The sequence below is a fragment of the Crocodylus porosus genome, unplaced genomic scaffold, assembly GCF_001723895.1.
Source record: "Crocodylus porosus isolate Cpor-Errol unplaced genomic scaffold, CroPor_comp1, whole genome shotgun sequence".
Classification (NCBI taxonomy): domain Eukaryota; kingdom Metazoa; phylum Chordata; order Crocodylia; family Crocodylidae; genus Crocodylus; species Crocodylus porosus.
In genome coordinates this window covers 4704963-4722144 of record NW_017728944.1, presented here as the reverse complement: position 1 = coordinate 4722144, position 17182 = coordinate 4704963, and the positions used below count along the sequence as shown (strand labels likewise).

The window sequence follows — 17182 nt, the reverse complement described above, 5'->3', positions numbered from 1 at the left end:
GGGGCACCGTGGGGCAGGCTGGGGGAGGCTGTGCCAGCCGCTGGGCATGGGCTTGGGCACCCGGGGGTAGGGGGCACGCTGAGGGGCAGGCTGTGCCAGCCCCAGGGCGTGGGCATGGGCTCCTGGGGGCAGCCCCAGGGCATGCACTCAGGCTTCTGGGGACAGGCTGTGTGAGCGCCAGGCTATGGGTTTCAAGATCGTGGGGTCCTTTCACTCTGGGGTGGGCTGTTCCAGTCCCTGTGTGGCTTCCTGCTCCCGGAGATCGTGGGGTCCCTTTGCCCCCAGGCAGGCTGTAGGGGGAGGCTGCGTGAGCTGCAGTGGATGGCCTCCTGCTCCGGGAGATCACCGCATTCCTTCCCCTGGGAGCAGGCTGGGGGCGGGGGACTCTTGCAACCGCCAGGGAACAAGCTCCTGCTTCTGGGGATCCTGGTGTCCCCTCACACGCGGGCTCACCTCACCCCGGGGTCCCCTCATGTCAGCCCTCAGCTGAATGTGCTCATGCTCCCAGAAGTTGTGGGGTTCTCCACCTGAGAGCAGGCTGTCGGGGGTGGTTGTCCCAGTCCCCAGCGCATGGCTCCATGCTTGGTGTTGGGTTGGCAGGGGTGGGTGCGGGGGAGAAAGTAAAGCAAGGGGCAGTCTTTGCCCACTCCAGTGCCTCTGGCAAGGGCTTGGGGGGTGGGACCCAGCAGTGGGTTGCCCCAGGGCAGGAGGCTTGGGGTGTGAGGGAAGCAGCTGGCTGATTGCGAGAGGAAGTTAGCCGAGGGGGTTAGTGCATGCAAGGGCACGCAGCTGGGGTCCCCAGGGGCAGGCTGAGTGGTGGGAAGCTTCCATCTCAGCTGGGCTTCCCTGGAGTGGATAGAAAGCTGGGGGGGGAAGAGGGACAGAAAGCTTTCCTCAGAGGGGCAAAGGCTGGCTTCACTGCCCTCAGCATTGTTAGTGTGCAGGGATGGCCTCCTAGTGACTCAGGATGGACCCCCTGCAGCACAGGTTCTGGCTACAAGCACATGAGGGGGGCAAGCCTTTCCATCTGCCCTGCTGGCTACTCCTGTGGGACTGGCTCAGCACAGTCCCTGCCTGCTGCATCCCCAGCGGGGCTCTCTGGTGCCAGCAGCTTATTTATATCCTGTTTCCCAGTGCCAGGTGGCACTCACTTGCACCTTTGGGAAGAGATTCAGGGAGCCATGAGGTTCAGTTGTAGCATCTGTTGTAGCTTGGGCTGTTGGCTGTAGCCTGGACTCTGGTTGACAAAGGAGTTTCTGAGGTCTCTCATTTTCAGTGCTGAAGATCCTAGCTTGCTGCTGGGGGTGTCTTGCAGCTTTGATCTGCCCCAGCGGCTAGATTTATGGACCCCTTTGGACTAAAGGTCTGTCACGTGTCTGCCTGAGGTGGCAGGGGACTGGACTTGGTGACCCAGACGTTCCCTCCCAGGCCTGCGTTCTCAGCTGTTGCAGGGGGTCTGGCATGTGGTGGAGGCCACGGGGATGGGGTGCCGGAGTGACAAAGCAGGACTGGGGACTGGTGGCTCTCTGTGTTCCTCAGAGTTGCGGTTGGTTGCAGTTGTACTCATGCAGCAAGGTTTAGGTTGCCTGAGTGTCACCATACCAGTGTTATAAGCTCTGTGGGGCAGGGCCTGGCTCCATAGGATACCTGCAGATCACTGATGTTATTAATACACAGAAAGGCATGCAGCTTCTGCGTTTGGTGTCATGTCTGTTCAGAAGGACCTTGGTGTGCTTACATGCATTGTGAGGGCATCATCCTAACATGTGAGTGTCTTTGTCCTTTCTTCTTGCTTTTGGGTGCAAGGAGGAACTGTTTGCTTGGATCCCTGCATGACCAGCACTCTTGAACTTTCCAATAAGAGTCTTCTTGCCCAGAGATATGGGTGGTGGAGGGAGGATGTGAAGGGGCTGCTAGTGAGAGATGGACTCTGGGTTGTTCCCACTCTGGGGAGGCAATGGGGAAACCAGAAGCATTGTGCGTTCAAGTCTAAATCTGTCCCCCTAATTGTGCTTGCGTCACCATCACTTGCCTATACAGTAGGTCGCCTTTGCCCAAGACCCGCCTCCCCACTTCTAGCAGCCTATTTTAAGACAAAATAGCTCCTGTACTATTAATACCTGGTGTATGTGGGCTGCTTCCCAGGCTGCAGCCCCCTTCCGCAGGCTCCTTTCTCAGGCACCTTGTTGTCTTTGGAAAGAGAGAATTAGCCATCTTCCTAACGTGTGTCACAGGATAATTATAAGTGCTGTTATTCCCGTGCCGTTTCCCTGCTTTCCAGGCAACTCATCAAGCCTCGTTGTGTAACTCAGATCGCCTCTGAGAAGCTGGTGCGAGCTCTCAGTGTGTGCGTGCCTGTGTATGCCCTGAAAACGCCAAGTGTGTGAGCTGTCATGCGTGCCTGGGGTCTCCCTGCCTCCCTGGGCAGCCTGCATCAGAAGCGATTTCCCAGTGCTGCTCACAGCCCGACGCAGCCACTAGCATTCAAACGCTGTCCTCACTTGCTGCACTAGCTGAGCTGAATGGCTCATTCCATGGGGACGTAGCAGGGTTCTCCTGTTCCTAGAACAATCCCTGCTCACTTGACTCCTTTCTCCAGCAACCAGCACTGTCTGGGACAAATACTTCAAAAAGCAATAATGCCACGTGATGTTTCTAGGACTGCTCCATGGAAAGGCCATCAGTCACTCTGTGCTCTGAGCATGGGAAAGCTGCCTTAAAGCAGGGATGTTTCATCTCCAGCTAGGAACTGCATCCAGGCCTGGGTGCAGAGAGATGGGACATGCTGCTTCATCCCTGCAGAACTTGGTGGAAGGAGCTGTTCTTGTCTATGGTCAGGCTGTATGGTCAGGAGACTGGGCTCACTGGGGGAGGTACCATACCTCCCTGGAAATCCAGTTAAGATGATCCTACTGCTCCCCTTCTGGCCTTAACCTTTCAGCTTTGAACCCATCTTCTAAATCCTGCAGGGTTTGGCTTTCTCTCAGGTGCTAGGTCCCCACAAGAAATCAGGTCCTTGAGCAGTCTGCCTTGGTTGGCTGCACCCTGCAGCTGTGAGATTCAGGAGTTACTTATGCGCTGAGTTTGTTTCACTTCTACTGCTCTTCAGTGCCCTCCCATATGTATTCTAGGGCAGGACACACAGGAACTCAGATGCCTGCTGGCAGGCTTTGCCATATCTTACATACCCCTTGTTTCTGCTTCCTCCTCCTCTTCTAGGGCTGGGAGCAGGCATCAGATCCTGTGTGAATGCAGCAGGCACCAGCCAACAAACCCCACCTTGTTTGAGCCTATCCACTGTGGACAGCTTTCCTACAGTTCCTTTCCTGCTTGTCCCTGAGGCAAGGGGGCACATGCCAGCTGCAGAAGGGGCACATGGGTAGGGGACAGACATAGGTGAATGCTGCCTCCCTGCTCTTCTGTGAGGGAGACTTGTCCTGGCAGACATCTGTGCTCTGAGGCATCTCTTAGGCAGCTTATCTCTTTTGAAAGACCCTCTCTTGCTGTGTCCCTAGTGTCTCAGGGCTGGCAGAGGACATGTGTTTGGGACAGGGCAGCTCTGAGCAGATTGCAGCCCCTCACTTCCACTCTACCCAAGTCCCATGAAGGGATGCTCCCTCTATTTCACCCTCACCCCCTGGCCAGCAGAGACTTACTGGGTGAGAAAGGAACTGGGTCTGGCTCCTGCATTCCAGCCTTTTCTGCAGGAGCATGTGCTCAGCAGGATGGAGCAGCCTCTGGCTTAGACCCACCTGTAATGGGAAACATATCATGCCAGTGCCTGAGCTGGCTGTCAAATGGAATGGATGCTTCCAAGTAGCCCCTGCCTCTGCTCCATGTGCTGTGCAAATCAGGACCCTCTCTGGGCTGGGAGCAGGGTCACTTTGCAGGCCCTGTGCTGGCTAGATGTCATCTCCGTGCCGAGCTGACATGAGACTGGCCATGCTGGAACTGGCTTGGTTTCAGAGGCTGGTGGCAGGGTGGGAGCTGGTGGAAAGTCCAGAGTGCAGCTCAGTGAGCCTGTTTCTGGGAGGTGGGGCTAGCCTGGGGGGCTGTAATTGAGCCCAGGCTCATGTTATTGCCAAGCCACCAGGCTCCTTTCTACGCAGGAGGCTGGGGTGGGTGTGGGGCAGGCAAGGCAGTGGGCAGCTCCTCCATCTACACAGGACTGAGTGCTGCCGGCTCAGTGAGCAGACGAGGTGCATTAGCTGATGCTGAGAAGATTCTGAGAGCCAAGACATTTTGCTCCTAAGTAGATCCAGCATCCATTTTCACTGGGTTCCCTTGGTCTAGCCTGGCACTGTCACCTCTGCTGGTCCTGGTAGGACTGGATCAGAAGCAGATAGGGATTCATCCTGGCCCTTGTCTGTGTCTGAGGCCAGACAAGCTGGCTGCACTGGGGAATGGGGCTGCAGGGCCCCTGCCGTGTGGGGGACTGTGCTTGTCACGTCACCTTTGCTTAGGGGTGATTTGTCCCTGAATGGTGATGGGCCTTAGGCCCCACAGGGGTCCCTGAGGTGGGGAATAGGTCCCTGAGGTGGGGCCTTAGGCCCCACAGGGAAGGCTCAGGTGTTCCTGTCCCTTTGCTAGTAGTGGACTGCTTTGGCTTACAATCAGCAGGGCCTGTTCAGAGGCCTGGGCTGTTAGACTCAAACCTGTGACCTATTCGGCACTCTGGTGGTTATGTGGCTCCATTTAAAACCTCTGGATTCAACTGTGCCCTGCTGGGGGAAGGGACATTGCCATTAACAGGTCCCTTCATTAGGGGAAGGATATTAGATAGACATCATTAATACACAGGCATCCTCACTCCCACCCGATCCCCTCCCCCCTCTCCCCTCCGCAGAGACCTGATGCAGTCCAGACACGAGGCCTCAGCCACTAGTGCTGTGTGCTCTGACGTGCCACCATAAATAATTAAGCAGCACTTTTAGAGATGGGGAGGTGGACATGCATCCCTTGTGGGACCCCCTCACCCGCATGTGGTGCCTCTGCTGCTAAGTCTCCACATGACTGGATTGTCAGCAGTTACTGCTGTGCTTCTGGGGTCCTGGGTCTAGGGAGGCTGGTGAAGTGGGGCATAAGCAAGGTTAGGATTAACCTTGGTCTGTCAGAGGCCCCTGGGCAGAGTGGGGCCAGCAGATGGTTGGGGGTTAAGCAGAAGCATGAACTGGAGCTGAGTTATTCTGCAAAGGGAGCGGGGTTTCCAGCAGGGCCAGGGGGGAATTAATTTGTACAGGCAGATGGGCCAGCTATGAGGGGAAGAGCAGAGGCTGGCTGCCCAGCTGGGCAATTGGGTCTCCCAAGCACTGGAATCCTGAGACCCCGGTGAAGTGCGCCCCATGCAGCAGGACAGAGCATGGCACTGGTCTCGTCTGGGGCTAGTGGAAGGAGCAGTGGAAAAGATTTACACCTTGCTGGTGGCTGAAATGAAGCCTTGACTTTATGCAGGGCTCTGCCTCAAGGAAACGGTGTTCCGAGATGGAGAAATATGGCTCCACTCTATGCCTGACCTGCAGGTGCTTCTTCAGTACCTAGATTGGAAATGGCAAGGTTTAGGGTCTTGAGAGCAGGGTGGGGCTGGGATTCAGGATTCCTGGGTTCTGTTCCCAGCTCTGAGCATGGAGCAGGGAACAAGCAGGGCAGGGTGCTGGGATGCAGGTCTGCCAGTTTCTGCAGCATGACACATCCTCTTCCCAGAGCCTTGCTTTCCTCCTCTCTAACCTGGGATGACAGCCCTGTCCCCACCCCCGATTTCCCGCGTGAGCTTCAGGAGCAGTGCCAGGGGCATGACGCTGATGCAGCACCTGCGGGAGGGCTTGCAGTCGCCAGCCCCATGCTGCGAGGCAGCAGCTGGTGCTGCTGGGGAGCATGTGTGTCACTTTCTATCTTCTTGGCAGGGAATAAACTGATCTAGAAAAGCCCTGGCTGTGCCCGGCTGCCCACTCCCATCCCCCTGGGGCAGTGATTCTCAGCCTGGCCTGTGTCTCCCATGGCCTTTTCACTTTGGGATGGAGGAGGATTCTTGTACTCTTGGAGTTGGCTGCTCCTGTTCCAGCTCCCTGCTTCCTGGGTGCTGCGTGCTTGTTACCTCTTTTTGGCTCTGCAGGCCTAAGCAGAGGGAGACACAGAGGCAGTATGACCCAATGGACAGGGCACTGGGTTGGTAGCTGGAAAACTGGGGCCCTGTCCCCCCGCTCTGACCCATTGCGAGTCACATTGCCTCTTGGAATGTGGCACTTCAGTTAGGCCAGGTTGGCAACTATGAGCTGCTGCGCTGCCTGGCAAGGCCCCCTGCCCCAGCCCATCTGGTGCCATGAGCTGACGTATCTCTGAGATGAGGGGGGAAGGGATTGTTGCTGCTCTCTGTTGCAGGAAGGCTCAGAGCTGGGGCCTGTGGTGGTGCAGGGGGCTGCACACACATGTAACAAATGGCCACTCCTGGCTCCAAACAGCTTTTGATTGATGCAGAAGATGAGAAGAGGAGGCGGTGGGCTAGAGGGGCCAAGGGATGTAGAGAGCCTGGGGGGGATGGGGTGGCAAGCTGATGCCAAGCACTCTATCAGCATCACAGCAGGGGAGAAAGGGATAGAGGGCTTTTCAGCGGCAGTGCAGGGGTTGCCTACTCCTGGGGGTACTGCTGGTAGGGTACAGATAGGCAAAGCACTTGGTGCTGTGGGTCCCTTCCCTTCCCACCCCACTCACTGTCCATCGGGAGTGGCAGGGGAAGCTGGAGCTTCCCCCACAGGCATCGTGCAAGACGGGAACCTTTCCATTGTTGCTGCCGACAGGTTCCCCCACCTTTCACTTGGGAGCAATTCAGTACCCAGAACGGCCTCTCCTGCTTCATGAAGTGAGTTTGGGGCAGGGTGGGCAATGGGCCTCACAATGTGGGGTCATCTCTTGCCATGATCCAGGTGTCTGCATGATGATGAGTGACTCGTTATTCCCTCCCTCCCTCCCTCCATCCGTCAGCTCTGTGCAGTGTGTCAAATCTGCTACATTTGACATGCATATGCCTCAAATGCTTTCAGTTTCTTTCTCTCTCACACGTTCACAAGCATAAAATACCCCTCAGACCGGGGTGTTGGTGTGATGGGAAGGGAGGGGGCTGCCCAGCTTGATGGCCAGCTGAACATGACCTTCCCTGATGCTCATGAGTGACTTGTTTCACTTGGCAATTCACGAGCTCTGGTAGGACCTAAGATGAAGCTAGCTAGCACATGGGCTGTGGAAGGGAGCTGGCTACAGAGTCAGGTAACATGTGCTGTCAAGGCACTGTGGAAAAGACAGCCTGGCCCCTGGAGTGGTATGAGGAGTACAGTAACTTTGAGGCAGGGTTTGCTGTAGGCACAGACCCTTGTGCCCTTGAGAGATGCAGCAGGGAGATACTGAACTGTGTGGTTGGGTGGCTGTGCCAAACTCAGCCCCCCTGCTGGGGAGAGTTCAGTTTCAGCCTTCCCCCATGAGAAGCTGGGTCTGTTTTTTCCCCTGCCAGTGCTCACATCGGCAGGTGTGAAGTGTGCAGTGCTTGGGCAACATCCGTCTGTGCTGCTGCACAGAGGCCATAGTCCCAGACCTGCAGGGCTCTCTTCCCCTCTCCTCTTCTTCACAGGGCAGGGGTGCAGGCAGTAGTGGCTGCATGCCCCCTTGGGACAGCCAGTGGTGTCCTGGCACTTCCAGATCTGACCTACTTATCACCTTAGCGGGAGCTGCTGCTCAGCAGAGCCCTGGGCTGTCTAAGCCACTCCAGGCTCACGCCTCACAGAGCACTTAGATTAGCAGAGCTTCCCCAGGGCCCTGGACCAGGCTGGAAAACGCCCCTGTAATGGGCTGCCTGGAAGCACTAGCTTCGTCTCTTCCTTCCACCGAGTGGGGCTGATGAAGCCAGCTGGCGGTTGCAGTCTCGCATCACAGGAGACTGGTGGCATGTGGTTAGCTCCATCCGGTACCTGGATGCAAATGCCTGCAATGTCTGCAGAGTGCTCTGACATCCTCAAGCAGCACACACAGCTCCAGGGGCTGGGGATTGCCCCTTGGCAGAGGGAGTAGACAGTGTGCCAGGTGGAGTGGGAGCTTGGTGGCCTGCTTCCTCCTGCAAGTCTGGACAGCGCCAGCCATGCACCGGCAGCTGCCACCCAGGGTGCAGGTCCAGGATTGAACAAACCCTCCCAGCGTGCATTGCTGCAACTGGGGAGGTTGTTCCTGTAGCAGTGGGAAACCACTATGCCATAAAACTGAAATAAGCTGAGCAATTGCAATCTAACAGCCCAAACCCGCCTTCACATAGCCTCCTATGCTGAGAGGGGTGCCCCACCTGCAAAATGGAGCAGAGCTAGCACTGCAGGAAGTACTCTTTTGGGAATTTGCTATTGATTTTCAGTGGCAGGTGCCCAGACCCCACCCCCAGGGGGCTTTGGCAAAGAGGAGAGATGCATGCACTGTTGCCCCAGCAGAAACAGACCAAGTTCACTTTTATCTCACTGTCAGCTTTCATGGGGTTTGGGGCGGGGGGGCGCGGGTTACAGATTCAGTTTCTGTGTGGCGGCATTGGGGGCAGCTCCTGCACTCAGCAAGCTTGCATCTGGATGGGAGGTCACGCCAGCCGTTTGATCAAGGCAGGCTCCCCACCCAGCATTTCCTTTCCGGATAGATTTCCTGTTTTCTGCTTTCAGGCCCCATACAGGGCAGCCCAGGGTGTGGTGTGGTATGGGGCGGTGCCCCTGGGATAAGAAGGAAGCTAGGCAGTGACCCTGCATGTGCAGCTGTGGTGGGCATGAGCATGGCTGCATGGTCCCGTGCCTGCGGCCAGCCCAGGAGCGTGGGTGAACACCGGCTGGCTGCAGGCAGGTGTGTGGGTGGAACCATCCTGTGCAAGGGAGGAGTGATGTGCTTAGATTTCACCACCCAGGCACTGGGCTCTGCTCTTTTTATGAACAGGCTGCCCAGGGCCAAGGGTCTCTAGGCAGGGCAGGGGTCATGGCCAATGCATGGTGGGTTGCCATGCAGCCAGCTGCTGAACAGTCTGGGGAATTGGGCATGCCCAGCCAGAAGGGGGTAGGATTCATCCCCTTAGAGAGGTACCAGGATCCCTCCATGGCCCAGAGCCTGGATAAGAGTGAGGTAAAGGGGTTCAGGCCATTTACCCCCTGGGCCCTCATCCCAAATGCAGTCCAAGCCTGCCTTGAGCTTTGAAGGGAACTGAGATCTCCCCGCAAGGCCAGGCAGCCAGCATCTGCACCCATGTGGGAGCAAGGACTATGGAGGCTGCCCCAAGGGGTCATAGATGCAAGGTTCAGGTTGGTTCTGTAAGACCAGGCCCTGGATTTTCTGGGGAGGGTGTTTTGGTGATGACGGAGGAAGTCTGATCCTGCTCCAAATATAGAGACAATAAAGATGCCATGTTATATGACTCCTGGGTTTGTCATGCCTGCCTATACCCCCCCAGCCCCGGGAGTCACCCTCTGTCCCCACTGATATGTCCCTCCCAGCTGTGCTGGATTTTCCAGGTCTGCACCAATCTTTAAGGCTTTGGCTTTCAGCCATAAGAAAATTGAGTTACCCCTGGATCTCCCCTGCCAACTTGAGCCCTGCTCCTGCTGCTGGTCTTCAGGTGAATGGGGAGGCCAGACAAGGAGGTGTCCTGTGATGCCAGCAGATACCTCCACATCCTTACAGGCTCCCTTCCACCGTCTCCTTCCTTGGTGGGTGCCTGGGCACCCTGCAGACATGACAGCTTTGCTCAATTTTTTCTTTTCCCTGAAATTCCGCTGGGTCCCTCTTGCTCCCATATAAGATATTCACAGTACCCCATTTTCCCTTGTGCCTTGTCTGTCCCTGGGGTCTGGGCTGGCGTGGGCTAGCACCACTGTTCTGAAATGCTGTACTAGGAAAAAGAGGCTTCCTGGATGAGCCCTGTGGAGCTGAGGGGAGCTAGCATGGCCTCCAAGCCTGGCACTAATGACTAGAGGTTAAGGACCCAAGGGAGTCAGTTGGTCAGGACAACATCTTTACCTCTGGGGCTTCTCTAACACTGTCTGAGCTGGGCTGGTTACAGACAAGCTTTGCTGAGACAACCCACCAGCTGCAACCTTGCAGTTGCGGTGGCCTGATCCTGATATAGCCCTCCATTGGACACTTGCCATTTGTTTTGAAGTCCTTGGGCACTTTGTTGGCAGGTCAGTCTTGCTTTGAGCTTTTAAACACTGCAGCCACGGTCCCCCCCCCCGACCCACACAGGAAGCCCTGAGGCCTGTATTCTCATGGCTTGACAGAGGCAGCTGGCCTCAGTTGGAGTCCCCTCACCCCGCTGTTACCCCGGCAAACACTCAGCCACCCGAGGGACCAGTGACTGGCCTGACTTGTGCCTCCTGGGCACTTGCCAAGCTGCTGCCAAATGGGCAACCGGGTGTTAATCAAACTAGCAGGGCAGCTCTTGAGAGACCATTTGTTCTGGAGTGGGGTCACCTCTGCCCTGTTAAGTGATCCAGTGGGGGAATATGGTGCCAGCCAGCAAGTCCCAGCATCTTAAAAACCAGGATTCGGCAGCCAGGGTTGTGTGAAATGGTGCCACTCACCTCAGCTCTGTGGCTGGCTCCAGAGCTGGGTGGCAGTGACTAAAAGCTGAGGCTCTCCTGGTGGCTGTTCAGGGCCCCACAGTGTTTGGGTAATGTCATTGCCCATGTTGCCCAGTGGGCACCAACCTCCCTCACAGCCGGTGCCACCAGAGACTGCTTGTGCATTGGCCCTGTTTTTGAGCCCCAAGCACTGTGGCAACAGCCCTGGAGCCTCTTGCTTTCTGTCAGCTGTAGGGCTGACTTCCAGCTTCTGCTCCTTCCTCTTCCAGCCCTGGGGAAGCCCCCAGGCTGGGGGAGGCAGTGGTTGCGACTGCCAGAGGCCAAGAAGATGGTTAAGTGGGCCTCACCTAATGGGGAGCCAGGGCCTGTTGGTGCGGAGGCTGCCATCCCTGGCAAGGAGCTGGCTTTCTAGAGCAATCTGGCAGTGAGGGGAGAATGGAAAGCGTGGGATGCAATAAGATCCTGTACCTGAGCCAGGAGAAGTGACCCATGCAGTGAGCCCCAGGCCAGGCTCGATCTCCATCAGCTGGGAAGTGAGCCGGCAGAGAGAAAGAGTCCTGCTCAGGTTTGCTGGGGACCTCCAAGAGTGTACAGAGCCAGACCCTGCCTGTTGCGTGTCACTCTTTCCCTCAACATCTCTGCCACTGGTCACTGGTGTCCACATGACCTGTCCGTCAGGCTTGCAGCTGGCTCACGTATCATGTCCAGCATTCTTACAGCACAGTGCCCTCCCCCGTGCTGTGAGGGTGACAAGAGTGTCCCTATCTCCTGCCAGAGCTGGGGACACAGACTGGGGTTGACAATCTGGAGTGACGGTCCCGTTAAAACAGGGGTGGGAAAAATGCAGCCCGGGGGCCGGATGCGGCCCACCAGGCCATTCTATCCGGCCTGCGAGGCCCCTAAACATTTAGAAAATTAATATTTATCTGCCCTGGGCTACCTGTCATGTGGCCCTCGATGGCTTGCCAAAACTCAGTAAGCGACCCTCTGCCCAAAATAATTGCCCGCCCCTGCTTTAAAAGATGCCCTTTGATCCCAAACTTCAGCCCCATGTTGTACCAGTTCCTAGCCCCGGCAACTTGGCCAGTGATCCTCAGTCCCAACCACCCACTGTCCTGTCCCTGGGGTTTCCTCTGAGGCTGCCCGGCCTGCTGGCCTGTATACAATGTAATCATAACAGTTCCAGCTTCCACAGGCTCCTGGATGAGATCATCCATCCAGTTCCTTTGTGCCCAAGAATGCATATTGGGAAGGCAACTCCCTCCTTGCTGCTGGGAGCCAGGCAACAGCTGTAGCTTTACTGAGGGAGCAGAGGCCTGGGACTGGTGTTGTTGGATTTGCAGGGCCACTTGAGCCCCTGACCCTCCCCTGAATTCAAACCCACAGCCTGGACAGCTTTTCCTTCCAAGTGATGTTCTGCCCCAGCTGCAAGTGCCGTGTGCAGGCATCCCTGCCTGGCGTTGGTAGAGGCGGCAATGTAGAGGGTAGAGTCTGCCTACCTGGCCAGTTGGATTCACTCTCCGTTCTGTATACAGTACTCTGTGATTTCCAATGCGCACCATCTTAATTCTACACCACCCCGACACCAGAGACCCAGGTCCAATCTTTAGGGCAGTTTTGTACCTCATGGGACCTAGAAACAGCCTCCCAGGCTATCTCCCATGGGCTGGGGACATTACATGTTGTGAAGCCATTATTTTGGAAGCTCAACACTGCTTGTCCTGAGGTGCCCCCTCACCCCCCCGCTTCCCCAGTGCCCAGCCAGGCAACTGACAGGGAGCCCAGAGAGGCTTTGTGCTGGGGCTGGGGCGGCAGCGAGATTAGATGCGACTCACTGCCATCTCGAAGTGCTGGATTAAACCTTCTCCCTGCTGCACTGCTTAATTAAATCCATCCCATAACCACACTCCCAGCCCTGCTGTACAACGCCCCCCTGCTAAAGGCTCCAAGCCACAGCACAGCCCCCTTTGTTCTAATTAATTTCCCCTGTTGTGAGTCACTTTCACTGGGTTGGGACTTGGGCACAAGGGACATGGCTCGTTTCCTCTGGAAAAGAGCGGTGGAAAAGACCCAAAGAGGAGCCATCCTTGCCATGGGTGTGCCCTGATCTTGGCTTCCTTGGAGCCTTGGGGGGAGGCTGGGACCTTGGCTGATACCACCAGGGCATGTGCAGGGATTGTGGGGCAGGATGTCTTGTTATGGCTGTATGGAAACTTGATGGCTACCATGGTCCAGGTTAAAGGTGCCATCATCTCAGCTGGGTCTGAGGAGCCCGGGAGTCTCCCTGCGCTCCCCCATGCCAGTAGGTGAAAGCATTGCTGTAACCATCATTCTTTGTGATCACGGCTGACCTTGGGGATTTGCCTTGGGGGGCAGCTCTGAGGGATACTCAAGGACTGGCCCCTTACAAGGCAGGTGGAACTGGACAATGGTGTTTGTGCCAGACTGTGCCTCCTCTTTGGCCTGACTGGGCAAAGGGGTGTAGGTCTGGGAGCAGCCTGGGCTGGGTTCTCCCTTCTCTCTAGGGTTTCCCACTCACTGGAGCCCAGTGGGATGAGGGTCCCGATTGTTAGTTCTCTCCATCCTTATCTGTGGACCCTGTTCGCACATTTCCAGGGAGAGCTCCACTTCAGAGGGCACATCTTGCTGCCTGGGGTTCTGGTTCTTTTTCCCACAGCTCTTAGCAGCAAAACGGACCCCAAGAGCAGGCTGCCTCTGGCATTCATAGCATGGCATGTTGTATGGGGAGGTGTATAGGACACTGTTCCTGCTCAGGTCATGCTTTCTGGAGTAAAATGACAGATGAGTGCCAGGCAGTCACAGTGGCTTCCTTCCTCAGTGCTCCATGGGGCAGACTGGGTTGTGATTAGAGTGAGAAAAGGCTCTATAGCCAGTGGAAGGGAGTTTGGGGGGCATCTCAGCTTTTTCCCTGCTATGGGAAGGTCAGGCCTCCACGCTGCACTTTGGAGAGCCCCTCCATGTTTCTCATGCACCTCCCTTTGCCTGGCACGCTCCCTGCAGCCCCCGCCTCCATCTGTCAGGCAGGCGCGGTGGCTGGAAGCCAGAAAAACAGTATGCCTCACATCCTGCTGCTTCATCGCATTGGGTGCAGGGCACCCTAGCTGGGCAGGGGTTGGGGTGCATGTGTGGGGGGTTGTACATTGGGGCACCCTGCCTGGGTCCAGGCAGGGGGGGCAAGGTGTCTTAGCTGGTGGGTTCATGGGTTGTCCTTGTCCCAGCTCAGGGGAATTGGGCCTGTCTATGCAGTTCTTCTTTCATCTTGCCAGCGAGGTGGCACTGCCCCAGTATGTGCCTGTCAGGCTGTGGGCATTGGGGGTCTGGTGTTGCTTTGGAGGATGCTTGCTATGCCTCCATACACGACTGAACTGTGGTGATGGTGGTACTGCCAATGAGCTTAGGTTGAGGGGAAGAAGGGGGTCTCAGTCGAGGAGAGCTGTGGTTTTTTCTATGTCAGAGGAAAGAAGGGAAACGGCCCATAATCAGGGGGGTTGGCTGAAAGACAGGGCTGTTGCTGGGTGTCTGTGTGTCTGTTTGTCCAGTGGAGCTGAGGGACAGCAGGTGTGGGGCTGAGTGTGGTGCCTGGCATGGAGATGGGGGTAGGGGAGGGATGTGATGCCTAGGTGATCCAGCAGTGCCCAGCTCCAGAGACTCCATGTCAAAGCAGGCACCATGGGTGCTGGGGCCTCTGAGCCTGAATCTGCTCTAAACAGGCCAAAACAGGGTTGGATGTGGGGTGGTAGAAGGATGGGGTTGGGAAGGGGCTTGCTGTGCTTGAGCAGGGAGCAGGCCTTGAGGGGCCTGACCACCAAGGGTGACTGAGCAGCCAGCAGGATACCGCTCAGAGCCAGAGGGAGGAAGGAAGGAAGGAAAAAAAGAGCTAAAATAAACTGGGCTGTCAGGCCAAGGACCTCACCATGCTGGGGGAGGGGGCTCACTTGGGTAAGGGCTGCCAGAGCCTGAAGCTTCTCTCTTGCTGAGGTGTTGACCCTGGGGAGGTCTGGGGTGTGCTGAGGGGCCAAGCTAGGGATTAGCACCAGAGTGTGCCCTTTGCTGCTCTGCCCCAGGGGGCAAGAGCCAGGGGCAGGGGAGGAGCCCCCTCCCACTGACAAGGCTCTTTGCCATGCAACCAGGGAGTCTTTGGACTCCCGTATCTCCTCAAGCTCCCTCCAGTGGCAGCGGTGAGGCTGCGGTGCCTTGTAGGAACCCGAGGGAATGTACTCAGCCTGAGGAGTGACCCCAGGTCCCTCCTCCTTCCCCCTCTCCCCCACTCCCGGCTGATCCAGTCCAGCTGCTCTTGATTGGAAAAATCATCTGGATTAAAAGGGCAGCACCCCATGCCTGCGTGGGGGGGCGGGGAGGAGGAGGAGGAGGAGGGGGTTAGCTCAGTACCATGGAGGCGGCAGAGAACAGCACAGAGCGATGCCAGTGTGCCTGGGGACTGAGAGCACACTGGAGGCATGGACTGTGGGGTGGGAGTGAGGGGCAGCAGCAGAGTTGGAGGGAGCCCTGGTCTAGGCTATCAGGGGGCTATGGGGCAGGAGCGAGGGGCACCAGGGATTCCAGCATGCTCCTGTTTTCCTCCCATCCTCTCCAAACTCCCATCAAGCCTTGTTACCCCATGCTAAATCCAGCCACTTGCCCTTGAAGCTGGAAGCTGCCCTTGAGGCTGGTATTGCCCCCTGCCCATCTCATGATGGATAGTGCAGGGCTGTCTGAGGCAGCGTCACACTAGTGGCTGGCGCCTCCCAGCAAATCGGAACCGAGGCTGCGGTGTCCCTGGCTTCTGCCTGGCTTCCTCTTGCACTGTAAATGGGGCAGCAGATGCCTGAACTATGGGCCTTGATGTTGGTCTCAGAAGTCCCCCTCAGTGAGAATTCAGCCTCTTCCTGTGGTTAGCTATGCCGGATCATTTCTGCTCCCTGACCATCCTCATCTCCTTCAGTCAGCCCTCAGGCTTCCCTTTGAAGAACGTCCGATCTGTGTGGCCTTGTGCTGGCCCCATCACCAGGCCTCACCTCACAGGCACTTACCTACACCCTACAGCCCAGGGCTCTTCCCAGCCACTGATGCTGAACTGGCCCCAGACCTCTCTAGTGGAGGGGCTGGATCCGCCTGCTCCTTGCCTGCAGCCTCCCCCTCTACTGTCTGGCCTTCAAGTCACTGTTTTTTCCCCAGCACTTGCCAGTCCATGGTGCTGGTGGGGTTGATGCTGGGGGTTTGCTGAGGGGTGCCTGGATGTCTTCCAGTAAGTTAAATCCCAGAGCTGCTCCAAAAACACCCCTTGATTTTCCTGAAAATTTCCAAGCCTGTGTGCACCATCCCCTGTCCCTCCCCTCTTCCAGCTGCATTTGCTCGGCTCTGGTCCTGGCAGCTTGAGACAAGTTGGAGTCTGCCATCTGCCCAGGAATGTGTTTGTGTCCAGGGCCCAGGCAGCCCCTCTCTCCAGAACCAAGTGATGCAGCAGGGACTGGCCGGCCCCACTGGTCTCTCACCAGGTCTCTCCCCCAGGATCTACCATCCCTCCAGTGCTGCCATCCATGCAGTTTCCTCCTTGTCTGTGGCATGTTGTGGTGGGTACCCCAGCCAGCTCCCTCTTCTGTGTCTCTGGGTGCCAGCAATGGGCACCCTGCCTTGTGACTTGGCTACACTGTGGTCTGCATCCTGTTCCCTGGCTATCCTCTCAGGCTCCAGTCTGCCCCCGGAAGGTGACTACCGAGGTTATCTCCTCATCCCCTGGTGTACATAGGGGCTGTGCTATATATATCATTATCTGGGTGCCTGCTCAGTGCTGCCTAGGCCCTAGAGTGGGGTCTGTGTGTGGCAGAGGTGTGGGGTACTGTGACTGCCCATGTAGCCCTCCCTGCTCCCCTGCAGCAGCCATGCTGCTGCTGTTATGTATTGGCATGCAGTAAGGCCACTTCCTGCTGGGTCCAGGGCTCTGTGGGGAGAAGAAATGGAAGCTTTTGGCCTAGCGAGGAAATGGCACCTTGAGGACTTCTCATGCCAGTGCTGGCTGGGACAGAGTCTCTATTAAGCCCCTGTGTGACATCCAGCAAGAACAGCATCTGCTGGTTGGTCTCTGTGGGGCACAGGTACCTGTGGGCTTCTTTGCTCCTGGGTCTGGCCATTCCCCTTCAATTGTGTAGTTGAACTCTCCTCCTTGGCCATGGCAGGCTGGTACCCAGAGCGCCCCAGGGCCTGGTCTTGCTCTGTGCCCTCTGTCCTGTTGGCATACCTGGCTGGGCTCCAAGGTGTGGGATCAGTGACCAGCAAGAGCCCCTATGTCTTGCTCTCATGCCTGAGGACAAGGCACAGGGCAGTGTGTACAAAGACTCTTTGTGGGGAACCTGCTCCCATCCCCTCTCAGGGGCACAGTCCCAATGTTAGAGTCATAGCAGCTCTCTCCAGAGCCTCCTACTGCTCCTCCTTGGGACTGGTGCCCCATACTGGGGTAAAGCAACCACACCAGCCTCCCACTGGCTCCCATGGACTGCAGCATGGAGCTGGGCAACTGGAGGATGCTTCCCACTTTGGGGGGTGGATTGTGTGTGTGTGGGGGACTGGAGAGCCGCCTGAGAACCCAG

The 17182-nt window shown here is 56.9% G+C and overlaps 1 protein-coding gene across 2 annotated transcripts in view; it reads left to right on the top strand.

Moving 5' to 3' along the window:
* GHDC (GH3 domain containing) overlaps window positions 1–17182 on the top strand; it is a 47881-nt gene that overhangs the window by 12205 nt on the left and 18494 nt on the right. The window lies entirely within an intron of this gene.